At 47.4% G+C, this 17,075-nt stretch overlaps 1 protein-coding gene and 1 pseudogene across 6 annotated transcripts in view; both read right to left on the bottom strand.

Moving 5' to 3' along the window:
* ARHGEF3 (Rho guanine nucleotide exchange factor 3) overlaps positions 1-17,075 on the bottom strand; it is a 284,073-nt gene that overhangs the window by 134,296 nt on the left and 132,702 nt on the right. The window lies entirely within an intron of this gene.
* Positions 11,979-12,581, bottom strand: LOC311632137 (large ribosomal subunit protein eL14-like; annotated as a pseudogene). Its single transcript has one exon. The product of its transcript is annotated as a large ribosomal subunit protein eL14-like (transcript).

The raw sequence follows: 17,075 nt of genomic DNA, 5'->3' as shown, positions 1-17,075 counted from the left end.
CATACCCCACAGGCAAGTGGGAGGAGGAGCAGACCCAGCCCCGCCCCCTGAGCCACCACCAGCCTTGAGAGCCAACAGCCAGAGTCACTGTCATTTCACAGACGTTTACAGACTGCTCTTCCCTCCAGGACACTCAAGGCCACGGAGCTGGAGAGAAGACAGAAAACCTGTGTGCTCGGGGCAGACAGGTGGCGGGTATATTTCCCAGAAAGAATGTTCTAGAAACACTTCATTATGGGCACCAACCTAAAATGGGATCAGGGGGCTTCACAGTCACATAGATTTTTCAATAATGGGATACAACAAAAGCACAAAATCAAATTAACCAGAGTACTTTTTCTCTAGGCCTCTAGTAATTACAATTATTTTGTTTTTTTCTACTGGGTCTCAAGTACACTGAATTAGATTAATCACAACCTTGGTTCATAAAACTTTCTTAATACTGGTGCTTTCCTGGCCCTCTTTTATTTGTTTATTCACTTTTTTTTTTTTAACAATATCATGAATTCCCATTAAAAAATATATATATATATTCCCATATGGAATGCTATGAAGTCCCAATCAGCAAAAATATTATCCAGATAGTTTAAGGAATGTCCAAATACAATAATTACTTAATTTCTAGAGAATTACTCCATGGAATCAATCAACTTAGATGATTCAACTGCACAATTCGGATTCAAATGTGATTATACTGGGAACCTGAGTTTTTTAAAATATATTTTTATTGATTTCAAAGAGGGAGGGAGAGGGAGAGAGCGATAGAAACATCAATGATGAAAGAGAATCATTGATCAGCTGCCTCCTGCAAGCCCCACACTGGGGATCAAGCCTGCAACCCAGGCATATGTACTGGCCGGGATTTGAACCCTGACCTGCTGGTTCATAGGTCGACGCTTAACCACTGAATCATACTGACCAGGCTAGGAACCTACAAGGAGATTTTACAAGGAGAGTTCTCAGTTCTTCACTCATATGTGTTACTGCCTTTTCCTGTCTTAAAGACCACAGAGCCTTAGCCATAGCCTGAAAAAACAAAACAAAACAGTATTCTCCCATCACTCTAGATATATTTTTTTTAATTCATGCTATGAATCTAATCAAGAAGAGTCATCTAATAAACCCACATTGAGGAAAACTGTACAACATAACTGGCCTCTACTCTTCAAAATTGTCAAAATCAAGAAACACTAAGAAAGCCTGGAGAACTGTTCCAGATAAAGAGAAATGACAATAAATGCATCGCGTGATCCTGAACTGGATTCTGGTCCAGCAAAAACAACAGCTATAAGATACATCCCTGAGACAGTGGTGGATCTAAGAAATAAATGGTGGAGCAGTTACTATGTCTTGTCCAGGCTAAATGTCCTGCCTTTGGTACTGTGTGAGAGGATGCTCTTTTTCTTAGGAAACACACACTGAATTAAAACATTTGGTGTTAAAGGGACATAATGTCTGCAATTCATTCTCAAATAGGAAGGAAAGTAATTTACATTCATATGCTACACACACGTGTATGTATATACAGTCTACCTGTAAATATATAAAGAGACGGAGATACATAGAGTCGAAGGGGAGAGGAGTGTATAAAGCAAATGGGACCTAATGTAAACCATCAGAGCATCTGGCTTTGGGATTCACGAGTACCTTACTCTAAACTTACTACTTCTCAAGTTTCAAATTATACCAAAACAATGGTGCCATGCTCTCGTTTCTCTTCAGAGAGAATACATCTTCTGCCTTTAAAAAATAAACAAATAATGTTGCCGAAGTAAAACAAAATAAATTCACAAATAACCTATACATCCCCTTCCTGTCCTGAAAAAAAAAAAAAAAAAAGACGCTGTAAACAGCTCCATGCCCATCCGTTCCTCTTCAGAGCATCGATGTGCACTCAATGCCAGGGGCACCGGGCCTGCCTGCCTGCTGTGGACTCAGCTCCACGGAGCTGCCAACCCTTGGTGCCCACAGCCCAGGCCTCCTGCAAGGCAGTGAGTCCGCCCGGCACTGCGGCAGAATTCGGTTGGCAGTAACTGGAGCACAATGCCTTAGGACCCAAATGAATATAATGTAAGGATTTGATCAAAACTGTGGTCTCTCAGATAAAACTGGAAACTCTTACCACAGGCTGTCTATCTGTGTGCTGGGCTAAGCCTCAGAAATGTTCCTCTCTCTGAGCAACAACGGGACAACCATAAGCAAAATAACTGTGTAATCATGAATACCCTTCTCCTTAAAACCATGTACTTGAATATAGCAACAATGTCTCTTTTTATTTTTTTATTTTTATTTATTTATTTTTTAATGTATTTTATTGATTTTGTACAGAGAGGAAGGGAGAGAGATAGAGAGTTAGAAACATCGATGAGAGAGAGTCATCGATCAGCTGCCTCTTGCACACCCCCTACTGGGGATATACCCGCAACCAAGGTACATGCCCCCGACCGGAATCGAACCCGGGATCCTTCAGTCCCCAAGCTGACGCTCTATCCATTGAGCCAAACCAGTCTCGGCCAATGTCTCCTTTTAAAAAAATATATATATATTTAATGATTTTTTTACAGAGAGGAAGGGAGAAGGACAGAGAGCTAGAAACATCAATGAGAGAGAAGCATCGATCAGCTGCCTCCTGCACACCCCCTACTGGGGATGTGCCTGCAACCAAGATGCATGCCCTTGACTGGAATCGAACCTGGGACCCTTCAGTCCCCAGGCCTGTGCTCTATTCACTGAGCCAGACCAGCTAGGGCAGCAATGTCTCTTAATTGTGGCTCCTCGCAGCGTGGCCGCTGGAGGCGATTCCGGAGAAGCCGTGTGACAAAGACCCCGCTCCCTGTCCGGCCCGAGAGCATTGGCACAGAGGCAGCCAGAGCTGTCAGAGCGGCAGTCCTGACAAACTTAAGTAACACTCCTGGCCGCAGTCCGCAGGGAAGCCCTCAGAACGGTAATGTGAAAGCCAGTTACCGCTTGGTGCGGTGTCTGGAAAGACGTCAGCTGTGATTAGAGGGACATTTTCCCTCTGCAGCTGCCTTTGAAAGTGGAGGAGGGCCTCCCCACAGCCCCAAATTACAGGAGGGGGGCAGAGGGCCCCCACACGCCAGGGACAGGCAGGTATTCGGCACCCCCTTCTCCAGCAGCACTGCCATGTCCTGTCGGGGTCTGAGTAGAAAGCAAGAGTTGTGGTGAGCCGCAAACGGCTGCTGGAGGGGAAAGGACTTGGCGCTGAACTTTCTGATCCTGATTTTTGCTTCAAAGCCCGTCCCAGCCGCTTTTATCCTGCAGTCTGAGACCGAGGGTCTGGGTTTTGCAGAATCAGAACCTTTTTATCCAGCGTTTAATTCATTTCCCAGGAAATCAGTGTTTCACCAAGAAAGGAAGTCTCTCGGGACCACCATTGCCCTGGATATTTCTAAAGGCCTAGCCCAGCACACAGAACAAAATCAACAAATGTTTGTTGACTGACACATAGGAACAGAATAACCCTCCTACCCCCAACTGGCAAGTATAATGCTGTAGAATTTCTTTTCAGGAAGACTGAAATAGCAAGACATGTCAGCCATAGAATTTTCATTCTGGGGCCCACAATATTGATGTATTTTGACAATAAAAAACCAGGAACAACAGATTCAGAAGAATGAATTTCATTAGATAGGTCCATTGTTTCAACTAATATTTTATGGGGCATCTACTACCACCCAGGCACTGTGGAAGCTCCTAAAGATAGCAAACAGTCTTTGCCCTCAGGAAGAATACAGCCAAGCAGCAGCAGCAGGGGGTCAGAGATGATAACCCAGTACACAAGTGAACAGGCTGGTACAGCGGGCACTGAGTGCCATGAAGAAAGTAAACCAGGATAACGTAAAAGGAGGTAGGGGCAGAGCCACGAGAAGAGTGGTCGGGGAGACTCCTCAGAGGAAGGTCATCTCAATCTTAAACACATGTTATTATTAGGCGATTTATGTGCCTACAGAGTGGAGCCCTTCTGAGCTAGAGCCCGGTTCATGAAGCTGGCCCTATTCCTGCCTTCCTGTGGGAGGTCTTAATCCCATATCATTTCAAAATGTTTCTGACTCTTGCCCTGGTAAGTGTTGCTCAGTGGTTAGAGTGTTGGCCCGCAAGCAAAGGGTCAACTCCCGGTCAAGGGCACGTGCCTGGGTTGCAGGTTCAATCAATCCCTAGCCATGGCTGGGGCACATGGGAGGCAACCAGTCAATGTGCCTTTCTCACACTGATGTTTCTCTCTCTCTCTCTCTCTCTCTCTCTCTCTCTCTCTCTCTCTCTCTCTCTCTCTCTTTCCCCCTTCCTCCCTCTTTCCCTTCCTCCCACTCTTTCTAAAAATGACTGGGAAAAATATCCTCAGGTGAGAATTAACAAAACAGCAACCACAAAATGAAAATAATGCCTCTGACTCTTTGATAGATCCCGAGGAATACAGTTCACCCTGGCCTTCACCACTCTCTGAACAGTCTAGGTTCATGGGACCAGACATTCCAGGCACGAACCCAAACTGAAACAAGAAACCCTCTCCCCATTAGGACATCTGTTCTGCTTTGAAACTGCTCATGGGATTCAGGCTGAAACAGAAGCTCCATCTGCAGAAGCGCCTTTTTGATCTCCCTGAGTTTGGGGTCCTGGCTCTCCTCGGGACGTTGCAAAAGCCTGGGCGGTAGTGTCTCTGTGAGTCTGGCCACACCAGCCCGCCGCCTCTCAGCCGGAGCTCATCGCCGATTCATCGTCCGTGAGCATCTGCTCGGAGCGCGCGCAGGCGGACAGTGCCATTCTACTCAGTGGACGGCTCATGCTGGCAAACGACCAATAAATGCCACACCGTGAAGACTTTACAGGCAAATCCAGGAACACCAGGCTCAATAGCAAACGGCGATAATACCGTAGAGCACATGTGTCAAACACAAGGCCCGCGGGCCAAATCCAGCCCGCCAGGCCTTGCAATGTGGCCCGCACCGCGCTGTCATCACTGCACTCCGCTGTCAGTTTATGACATTGTCAGTTTATGACTGTTCAGTAAACCATTCGGCCCGCGATTTAGGCTGGATTTTAGATTTTGGCCCCTTCTCTGATTGAGTTCGACACCCCTACCGTAGAGGAAGAAGAAGAGCGAACGTGGGAACGACGGACTCACCAGCACAGAGGATCACCAATGTGCTAGGGAAAATGGCAGAGAGAGCTGAACACCCAGCGTTTGAATGGAATGTAAACCTGGACTTTACAGGGAAAAAAGCTAAGTTGCTTATTTGGGTGTACACCTCCAGGCAGCACTTCCCCAAGGTCAGGCCGGGTGCCGCCGTGGCTGTGAGACCACAGGAGGCCGTGTGCCTACCAGCTATCCTGGTTTGGGTTCTCTTCAAAGCAGATCCCGGGGTAAAGACTTAGTAGGCACCAGCTGTTTACGTGGGCGTGAACGCCAGGAAGAACTGTGTGAGGTGGGAAACGGAGGGAAGTCACAAAAGGGAGTGGAGTGGACAGGTCACGGCCGTGGACAGCTGGGGTCCAACCTTGATACACTAGACCATATCTCATGATTTTCAGCTGAGGGGTGAGGAGGGAAAATATTCAACCCACCAACTCCTGCCTCTCCTCAATGAAGGGGGCTCCTCGGGATGTCAACCTTCTTGGCTGGACACCCCTCAGGTAGAGAACACAGGTAGTCAGAGGTGGGCAGAGGGGACTCTGCGGGTAGCATCTAGGCTGAGGCTAGGGGACATGAGTTGGAGAGTTTGCTACAAAAGCATGTACCCAGCCTCAGAACACATAATAAGAAAGTTATTACGGCCCTCGCCGGGTTGGCTCAGTGGATAGAGCGTTAGCCTGTGGACTGAAGGGGCCCAGGTTCAATTCTGGCCAAGGGCACATGCCTGGGTTGTGGGCTCGATTTGCAGCAGGGGATGTGCAGGAGGCAGCTGATCAATGATTTTCTCTCGTCATTGATGTTTCTGTCTCAGTCTCCTCCCTTCCTCTCTGAAATAAATAAAGAAATATATTTTAAAAAAAGAAAGTTATTACGTTTTTAATTTACTGTCCAGCTGGAAGGAGAAAAGCTCAGATGGGGGCTATCTCATCTTTAATACCCACCTAATGCTTACCAACCTCAATCTTTCTTCTCTGGCTGCAATAGCATCTTCTAGAATCTAGTTACACCGTGTTGTGTGTTATTTACTTATCTTCCTAGTTATAGTCTATTTATGGCAAAAATATTGGTTTTGTTGATCATGATAATATAAACTTTTCCATTGAAGATAAATATAAAAACTATTTGTTTGGTTGAAAATGTCGAGTATTTTTCTATGTGGCTGTGGTGAAGGGGGACTCACAAATGAGTGAGGTGTAGGAAACACTTTCTTTGTGGAAATTCAGTCTCGTGACTGTCACACAAAGTAACCGCCCCATGCGTGTCCGCTGCTCATGACAAGTACAGACAAAGCGGCGCTCTGGCCCCGCCCGCGCCCCTTCCCCCCCCCCCCCCCCAGGAGCACTGCAGAGCGCCCCCTCCGCTCCCCATCCTCTCTGGAGAGGATTTGTGGCCCTGTCTGCCCAGTCATGGATTAAAAATGAAATTCGTATCTAAGAGGTCTAACTTTAGCCACAGGAAACGGGAGCCCTTGGGGGACCCGGAGAGTCAGCCGGGCTTTGTTTGAGGATGGGCACGTTATCTTCACTGGGCACGTTTTCCCTTTTTGGGAGGGGAGGGCGTGGAGGTCTGGGTTTGGGGAGTGAGCGGGAAGCGAGGTCTGCTGGATCTATTTCCTGGTCGGCTCTGTGGGAGATTTCTCCCCCTCTGCTGTCACAGTCCTGGCTCTTAGAGCTATACTACATCTCATAAGGGTCTATTACAAAAGGCTGGAGGCCCGGGTGCACAAAATCCATGCACTGGGGGGGGTAGGTCCCTTGGCCCGGATTGCTGAGGGACCCCACCGGTGCACGAATGGGGCTTGGGAGGGACGTGGGAGGTTGGCCAGCCGAGGAGGGACCACAGGAGGACTCCAGGGCATGTCTGGCCTGTCTCAGCTCAGTCCCCGTTGGCCAGACACCAGCAGCAAGCTAACTTACCAGTTGGAGCATCTGCCCCCTGATGGTCAGTGCACATCATAGCAAGTGGTTTAGTGGTCTTAGCATATCATTAGCATATTGCACTTTGATTAGTTGAACAGATGACCAGACAATGGGACACTTAGCATATTAGGCTTTTATTATATAGGATACTTGATGGTGAAAACCACCCAAAAAAAGAATTTAAAAGCCCTTTATGTTGCAAACATATCTATGAAATGCTTCAACTAAAAAAAAAGTTTCAGTCTAAATAGTTTTTTTAAATATATATTTGTATATTTTCTCTGGCTTGATAACAATGTACACAATTGTTTTATAAATTTTTTATCAGAAGTTGCCAGATCACAACTGATATAATCTCTCTTTTTTTACCTGATCCATAAGTAGTAAAAGAGAGCAACTGGGGAACAATTAATAACAGGTTGTTATCTATTTTTTAAGGCCATCGAACTAGCGATGTGATCTTGAGCATTTCACTTCCCCTCTCTGGATCTGTTTCATTATCTGTACAATAAGGGCGTTGGTCCAGATGACCTCTAAAGTTTCCTTCCGATGGCGTGTGCCTCTATGAAAACCTGCGGCTAAGGAGACCGCTGGGTCAGGGCGGGAAGTGGGAATGAGAATGGCAGAGGTTGGGAAACGCTTTCTAGAAGTAAATATGAGATTCTCCATTTGCCTCAACGTCACACATTGCAACAGTCCCATCTCTAGGTGATACTTTTGAAACACAAGGTTGGTGCTGAGGTCCCAGCATGGCCCTGTGCACGGCACAAAGAGAGTGACCACAAATGAAGTGCTGAGCGAATGGACAGAGGCACCTTCCCTGGGTACCTTCTGAGGACTCAAGGCTAATGCCAGAAAGACCAGTGGTCAATGACAGAGAACGGAAAATGCAAGGGATGGGGAGAAAAAAGAAAAGAGGTAAAAAGGAGAGTGAGCAAGGGTGAGGAAAAACACACATACATGCATGTATACACACATATGTGCATACATACATGCATACATACACACAGTGGGGGCTTGTTATTTGTGGGGTGAAGTTCTATAAGTCTCCATGAGCAATAACTGAGTGAATGCTGAGCTACTGCTCCTAGAGGAAATACGGGGGTAAGCTCCTGCCACCCTCTGGTCACAATATTCCCATCAACCATTTCAAAACATGTGTCTGGTCTTACGTGTGTTTATTTAAGGTTCGAGAGGCCCCTTGCAGGAAGATTTCTGCAATAGGGCTTCCTGCTGTGGCCGCTGCCCCGCCTGCTTCCCTTCCTTCTCCCCCGCCCCGCTTGCTTGCTTCTCCGAAGAGCTTGGCTTCTTTCTACACATCTTCAGTCTTTGCTCTGGCCTGGATATGCAAATTAACTTCCATCTTGGTTTGGTTAATTTGCATATTCATCCTGATTGGCTGGTGGGTGGGGCTCGTGGGCATAGCAAAGGTGCAGTTAATTTGCATGTTTCTCTCATATTAGGTAGGATATTTTTGATTCACTGACTTTGAACCCATGGCCCACAGCAAGTTATAGAACTTGCGCTGGAAGGCAGCCCATCCAACAGGTGTACATGCTCTGAGAGACACCCCGCAGCCTCCTGTGCCCAGGAACCCTGGGTAGCATGATAGCACTGCACCCAGGTGGGGGTGGGAGTGGGGGTAGGGGTGGGGGTGGGCGGGGAGGGAGGGTATTGTAAACAGTGTAGTCAACCAAAAACTCAAAAATGTGGAAAGCATGGCACCAGACAGACCATGAAAAAGACTCTTGCTTCCAGTATGAGAAGTGGAGCAAGAAGGCAGCGTTGCCTGGTCGGCCCTCAGCTGGGAAGGTGTATGCCGGGTGACTCAAATGTTCACTGCTCTGTCCATGCATGGCTGCAAAGCGCTGCGAGCACTGATTCGGGGCTTACAAATAAATTCTAGTAAGAGGGCAAATACAGAATCTGTGAATACTGAGGATTGACATATGCGTGTATATTTATATGACTGTGTGTGTGTGTGTGTGTGTGTGTGTGCAATTTAGAGCTTAGTATCTTATGCTCCAAGGTGGGGAGTGGGTGTAAGGGTGATGGTGGGGTAGGGGTTAAAACAGCCAGGTGCCATTTCACACCCATTGGGTTGGCAGAATTTAGAGGTCGGATAATTCTAAGGGCTGGAGGGAGGGTCCAGGGGAGAGAGCAGCCTGCCATCATCCAGCCAAGCTGAGGATGCATCTGCCTTGCTGCCCAGCACTCCACCTGTAGGAAGACGCTCTAGGGCAACCTATGCACGTGGCTGGAGGCAGCGTGTGCATGGATGTTTTGGATGTTTATAACAGCAAAGGACTGAAGTAACAGACGTGTCTGTTAGTGCAGAAGTAGGGCACATGGCATGCAGTGACATTCCCACCTATGAAAATCGATCCATCAACCCAGCGTTCCCTGTCACACACACCTGCCCACACCACTTCATTGCACGCAGACACATAAAACGCACACCTGCTCCGGCACGGCCGCTCACCCGCCTCCCTGACTCACGTTGGGAGAGCTGCATTTGCTCCCTGCAGGTTCTTCTGATCCAACCAGAATTACAGGCACACGGGGCCTCTCTGCCAACAGTTCTCAAATTTTTTTGTTTTAATCTCAGGATCTCTCTGTACTTTTAAAAATCATTGCACTCCAAAGAGCTTTTGTTTACGTGGTTTATATCAATATTTGTATTAGAAAAATTAATTTAAAAAGTGTATTTTTTCCAAAAAGAATCAGTACTACCTTAAAAAAAAAAAATCCTGACATGAGGATGTGTGTGTGTGTGTTTATAAATCTGGAGAGAGGGGGAGGGAGAGAGAGAGAAAGAAACACTGATTGGCTGCCTCCCACACATGCCCTAACCTGGGATCAATCTTGCAACCTGGGTACATGTCCTGCTCGGGAATCAAACGCGTGGTAACTCTCCAACCAACTGAGCCACACAGATTAGGGCCATTATTATCTTTACTAGTGACCGGTGCACGAAAGGAAATTAATTAGGAGGTGGCTGGTGGGGTGGGACTGGGTGAGATAGGCTGACACACTCTGGAGCCAACCTCCTTGGTCCCTCCCCAGCACCTGGGGAGTAAGTGGGCCCCTCCCGCAGGTGAGGTCCCTAGGCCTGGCCTGTGGGGACTGGGCCAAAATGAGCTCTCCAATAGCCCCCAAGGGGTCCCACAGTGCGAGAGGGCACTCTGCAAAGTTGCTGTCATACAGGGTGTGGAATGCAAATGCAAGTGTGTAGTAAACCGGATTTGGAGCCGACAGTGCCCCAGCAACAACATAACCCATGGTGGAAGGTAATCGCGCAAGTCCTGCGAGGAACTGGGCTCCTTCCTCTCTGGTTTCAGGGTGCATCTCTAGAGAAATGCCGCTGCCAAGTCATTGCAACTCTGCAGCTCTTGCTTTCAGTGTCTGCCCCCTGGTGGTCAGTGCACGACATAGCGACTGGTCAGACAGTCAGAGGGACACTTAGCATATTAGCCTTTTATATCTATACTAGAGGCCCGGTGTACAAAATTTGTGCACTGGGGGTAGGGGGTCCCTTAGCTGGGCCTGTGCCCTCTCACAGTCTGGGACCCCCTGGGAAATGTCGGGCATTCCTCTTGCAGTCCCCCTCGCTCCTTACCGCCCTGCCTGCTTGCTACTCCTTACCACCTGGCTCACTGCTCTTTAGCGCTGCCATGGAGGTGGGAGTGGCTCCGGCCACCACCACTGTGCTGGCCAGCCGTGAGCCCAGCTTCTGGCTGAGCGGTGCTCTGACCACCAGGGGGCAGCTCCTGCATTGAGCATCTGCCCCCTGGTGGTCAGGGCGCATCATAGCAACCAGTCATTCTGGTTGTTCCATCATAACAGTCGCTTAGGCTTTTATTGTATAGAGTAGAGGCCCAATGCACAAAATTCATACAAGATAGGCCTTCCTTCCCCCAGCTGCCGGCACCAGGTTCCCTATGTGACACGGCACCCACACTTCCCTTGCAGCCCTGGCTTCATCCGGAAGGTCGTCTGGAAGGATGTCCAGAAGGAAATCCGGACTAATTAGCATATTATGCTTTTATTATTATAGATTATTATAGATATATAAAAGGCTAATATACTAAGTGTCCAACCATCTGGGTAATGACATCACGTAGCAACACCTGGCTTCCTCTCCCTAGCAACTAGCCTCCTTGCAGTTTCTTCAGCCCAGGAACACAACTTGCTTTATAGCCAGGTGCAAACATTTCACACTTTAACTAAATCTCTGTGAAGTGGTTTCCTGTGTCTCATCTGATTTGATCCTCAAAGAAGTCCTGGACTAGGTAGAAAGGAGACTCAGTGGACCTATTTTCTTTTCATTAGCCAGAAAACAGAGATTTAGAAAGCTTAGAAACTTGACCCAACTGAAAAGAAGTAAGAAATGTCTACGTAGAACTTGAAAATGAATTCAGGTTTTCTCATTGCATAGGATATAGTCAAACACTACTGCAGTTAAATATCTTACCCTTTGTTGTCCCTGCATAATCTACAATAATAATCTGCTTTGTATTGATATTTACTGCTGTGTTGCTGACAATTACCTGAGAGAGAAGTTGGAGTGCTTCACTGGGCTGGAAAATGTTTAGCTAAGTCAGAAAGCAGGTCTAATTAAGCAAGTTTATTCTATATCTTTAAGAGGCTAAGCTGACTCATGTATGCATGTTACATATAAAGCTCTCGCTGGTACCAATTGCACACGTGTGTTTCGATTTGTCACTGTCAATCGTGAATTTGGTTGACATTTCTATTATAGAGAGGGTGAATAGCGACATTAAAATATTTTTTCTAATTAATTTCCTTTTGATGTGCACAAATTTGTGCACCGGGCCACTAGACTAGGATAATAGCCTCATATCCTTAGGCTTTCTTGCCAGATGCCTTTGGAGCAGGTACTTTCTGGGCTAGAGCTTGCAGGCAGGAACCTTCTGGGCTGCAGCCTTCTTGCCTACAGCGCTCACCTTTGCTGCTGGAACCTCTGCAGCAGCAGCACTGTTAGCAGCAGGTACTTTTTAGGGAAAAGCTTCCAGGAGAGCCGCCTTTGGAAGCTTCCTCACTTGAAGCCTGACTATTCAGTTCCTCATTTTCTTGGCCTTCAAGACTTTGTAATGAACAAAAGTCCGTTACAAGGTCATCTTGGCTTTTTCCCCCCCTGGCTTCAATCTTCCTGGCCCATTCGTGGCTGTCCATTTTGTACTGTTACCTGCCTTCTGCCAGGCTGAGCAAGCACTCTTCTAGCGGGCACTGTGCGGGAACCTGAGGATGAAGTCGGGGAGCTGCATGTGTTTGAAAGGCACAGCCTGTCTCCGCACTTGAGTGCAAGGTCCATTGACCAGAGCCCTGTTCTGATCAATAACATCTACAGTCACGGCCAGATTCCCAGCATGAGGCCCAAAAGAGGCGGAGGCCGCCCTCCAAGAAGCACCTGAACACCAACCTCCACGAAGCACCTGAACACCACATTGGCCGTGTCCAGCGAAGAAGAAGGCCCGTCCAACCGTGCGCATGAAAAGTACTCCTTCTAAAGCAGTGTTTCCCAAAGTGTGGTACACGTACCCCCAGGGGCACGGGGAGAGTTTGGTGTGGGTACGCGTTGCACCGGAGTTTGGTGGGGATATGCACTGCACCGTGCTTAGCTGCGCCTAATTCTACGTTCTCATGAGTACGAGGGGTACTCAGCGTTACGAAAATTATAGAAGGGGTGCACATATGTCAAAAGTTTGGGAAACACTGTTCTAAAGTAAAGGATATTACTTATTAATCTATTTACCATATTTTAATGAAAAGTAACTCTATTTTTCAAAAACAAAATACCAGTGAGAAGAGAAGCATTGTTCTCTTAAAGCACAGCTCTCCTAATGTCTGGCTGCACAGAAAACAGCTGGCTTCCCTCACCTGCCTCTGCGATCCGTCTGTGATTGCTACCCTGGTTGACACCCATGAAGAAAAATTTGATTTGTAATGACATAGTTCTCAGGTCTTGGGGACTCGTAGGGGTCCCTGACGACACGGAGAACCACGGTCCCAAAGCAGACACCCCTCTGCCAAGCGTTGTCTTCCACACGCCAGTCATGTCATCTCCCACTTCCTTCAAACGGTCCATGACTGCCTTTGGCTCACAGGGTTACATCCAAACTCTGCTCATGGAACTCTTCCCACTTGGCCAATCCAGTGCCTGTCCAAACTCCATGACCACCCTACTCTGCACACTGAGGTCGCTGCCCGCCACTGGGAAAACACAAGTGCCTGAACCTGTCCTGCTCGTTCATGCCTCTGAACCCCAGCTTCCTGCTGCCAGAGGGCTCCTATGCATCTTTCACATCCCAGCCCAGAGGTCATCTCCTCTAGGGAACTCTCTTTGATTCACCCTTCCCTTAGAGTTCTTTCTTTGTATGTTTTAGATATTTATTGTTTGAGCAGATAATTCAAGTGACTGAAATTCCAAAATTTGTCATTGTATGGTATACCCTTGGGAGGCACCATTGTGATCAGTTCCTTTCACATTCGTCCAGAGCTGCTCTGGACAAAAATAAGTCATTTCTTGAACCTAATGGCATCATGCTACATGCATGGCTCTGCTCGTTCAGCACTGCGTCTTGGGCAGCCTTCCGCACCATCAAGTTGGCTTCACATTTTTCAACAGTTGCAGATTACATTTTTAAAAGGTACCATAACTTATTTAACTAGTCTCCTAATGACTAGCTATGTATGTGGTTTCCAATCTTTTGCTGCAACAAATATCCTTCTATATAACTTACTCTATACACATAAAAGGCTGCAATTTTCAGGATGGAACTGCTGGGCCAAAGGCAATGTACATTAGTAATTTTTATAAACATTGCCAAATTGTCCTCCCTTTATTAAGGCCATTCTCATTTATTCTCCTACTGGCCATGTGTGAAAGGTCCTGTTACCCATGCCAAACAGTGTTATCAAACTTTTTACTCTCTGCCAATGTGGTAAATGAAAAACAATGCTTTGATCAGGTTTAGTGAATAATTCGTATTTTGCTAGTATGACCAAATCTCTCGAGTTGCACTGTCCAATATGATAGCTATGAGGTGCATTTAGCTGTTTAGATAGTCCTTCTGGATGCCACTGCTCTAGACCTGCACTCTCCAGAGGCTACTATGAGCCACGTATACCGAGCATCCGAACTGTGGTGAGTGAACTCAGAGAGGTTCAGATGTTATTAACATACACTTGATTTTGAAAACTTAGTGTGAAAAAGGAAATAAAATGTCTTCTTAATAAATGTTTTTATTAGCAGGTATCTCACTTTATTTTTTTATTTCTTAAAAACTTTTTTGGAGAGATTGATGTGGGACAGAAACATCAATGAGTTGCCTCCCATAAGCTCCCGGGTATGTGCCCTGACTGGGAATCGAACCCATCACCTTTTGGTACACAGGATGATGCTCCAACCAACGGAGCCATGATAACCAGGGCCTTGGTAATTTTTATACTGATTACATGTTGAAATGCTAATATTTGGATATATATATTGGGTCAAATGCAACATTAACATTAATCCCACATATTTTAATGTGGCTACTAGGAACGTTAAAATTACATAAGTGGCCAAAACCGGTTTGGCTCAGTGGATAGATCATCAGCCTGCGGACTGAAAGGTCCCAGGTTCGATTCCGGTCAAGGGCATGTAACTTGGTTGTGGGCATATCCCCGGTAGGGTGTGTGCAAGAGGCAGCTGATCGATGATTCTCTCTCATCGATGTTTCTTTTTTCTTTTTTTAAATATATTTTTATTGATTTTTTACAGAGAGGAGGAGAGAGGGATAGAGAGCTAGAAACGTCGATGAGAGAGAAACATCGACCAGCTGCCTCTTGCACACCCCCTACCGGGGATATGCCTGCAACCAAGGTACATGCCCTTGACCAGAATCGAACCTGGGACCTTTCAGTCTGCAGACCGACGCTCTACCACTGAGCCAAACCGGTTTTGGCTCATCGATGTTTCTAATTCTCTATCCCTCTCTCTTCCTCTCTATAAAAATATCAATAAAATACATATATTTTAAAAAATTACATCTATGGCACTTATTCTTTCAGAAGGCCCAGTGTTCTGTTGTTGAGACCAGATTTTAGCATTTTTCTTTTTACGCGGAATAAGTGTAGTTTACTACTATTGCTACCAAGAAGAATAGATTCACTAGGCTCTTTTTTCCCTCCTCGGCCTTCCCTGTGCTGTGCAGACAGGGTGGGCAACAAGCGGAGACAGGGCGGCGATGATCCTGATGATGAAATATCAGCCCTGAAATGAACCAGTACACTTCCCACCTGGGCGGCCCCAGCAGGAACCAGGGGCACTGCTGACCCCGAGCAGGGACTGACTTCCTGGCCGCTGTTAAAACAATGCACCCGAGAACAAAGTGCCTTCGAAACTAAGAATAGAAGATCGGCTCCAAATAAGAGCTCCAGGACGGCGCAGGAACCAATCCCTCCCCTGCTCCAGCCCTCCGCCCCTTCCACCCGTGGCTTGACCTGACCCCCTGGCTTGACAAATGTCCCTCCTGGTCTCAGCCCCAACCATCCTGCACTCTCAGCGGTCTGTGCACACAGCTCTGGGTGAGGGCTGAGGGACAAAGTGGAAAGGGGAGACCTAGAGGAAGAGACGACACGGCTCTGCCCTAAAGGACCCACACCCCAATGGTCCTACAGGGGAGACGTGGCATGTATGTCAACCATGTCTTCGTAACGTGAGCCATGAAACTGATAGGTCAGAATGAAGATCCTTTTTCTTAACCAGGTACTGGTGGAATGAAACCTAATTGTATCTGAGCATAAGTCTCAGTTTTATTGCCTACTAGAGGTCTGGGGCACGAATTTGTGCATGGGTAGGGCCTGGCCAGGTGGAGGGGTCTCGGGAGGTTAGAGGGCTGGCACCACCCCCGATTGGGGCGGAGGGGGCTGACCGAGGGCGGGGTGGCAGGGAGGAGGGGCCACAGGTGGTTGGCTGGCTGGATCCAGCCCCTGGTCGAACTCACGGTTGAACTGCTGTTCAAACTCCTGGCCAAGGGGACGATTTGCATATTAGCCTTTTATTATATAGGATAGCATGAGCATAAAAATAAATACTTATTATTGTTTGCCACTGAGTTTGGGGTGGTTGTTGCTCAGCAAAAGTGGCCTGAGACCGTCTCCTTTACCCTCATCCAGAGGTTCCAGGCTGGGAATGGCTTTGGCTTCTCTTCTCATTCAGGCGGGATTTCAGCAGTTGGGTCGTTCTATGGCTCTCTCCATTCCACTTCCTCTGGGCTGGCAAAGTCCCACTCAAAGAGGACAGCAGGGGCTAGAGACCCATATTTTGGCCATCTTGGCTCCCGGCACCGAGTCACGCACCACGCTGGTTCTCAGGCAGCATTTGCTGAGTGAGAGGATCGGTGCTGTCCGCCTGGGGGGAGGAGCAGTGTCACCAGCAGGCAGCAGCCTGGCCTCAGGCCCTCCGAGCCCCCGGCTCCACGGCCCCCAAAATGTGGGAAGTGGACGCACTGGTGACACAATGTCATGTCAGACCACATGCTGCGGACATGGGTGCATCTATTATAATGTTTTAGGGAACACATTACAGTGTTTACTGACGTCAGGACTATTATTGCTTAAGATCAGCCTAAGAAACAAGTAGCAAATTTAAAGAAAAACAGTAAGTAAAAAATAGCAGCACAAGTGGTATGTGGAGATGGGGAACATGAGTGAAGTTTAGGAAACAATGACCCATATCAAGTCTCATTTCCCTACAAATCACAATCACAATCAGAGCATTTTTTGAGCACTGACAGGATACACTAGTCTGAAGGGTTTCACAGATATTTTATAAACTCCTTCCAGGGTCTGAGGCAGATACTAGCGTCATTTCATTTTGCAGGGAAGGTAACTGAGGCACGGAGAGGTAAGGAACTTCCCGAGGTCAATGGCAGGGAGGGTCGAACCCAGACTGTCACTCTCCAGCACCCAGGTTCTTAACAGCACGTCTCTCCTGGAGA

The sequence above is a fragment of the Pipistrellus hanaki genome, assembly GCF_964339955.1.
Source record: "Pipistrellus hanaki genome assembly, chromosome: 13".
Classification (NCBI taxonomy): Eukaryota; Metazoa; Chordata; class Mammalia; order Chiroptera; family Vespertilionidae; genus Pipistrellus; species Pipistrellus hanaki.
Note: the sequence above shows the minus strand (reverse complement) of the source record. Positions and strands in the feature narration are given on the sequence as shown.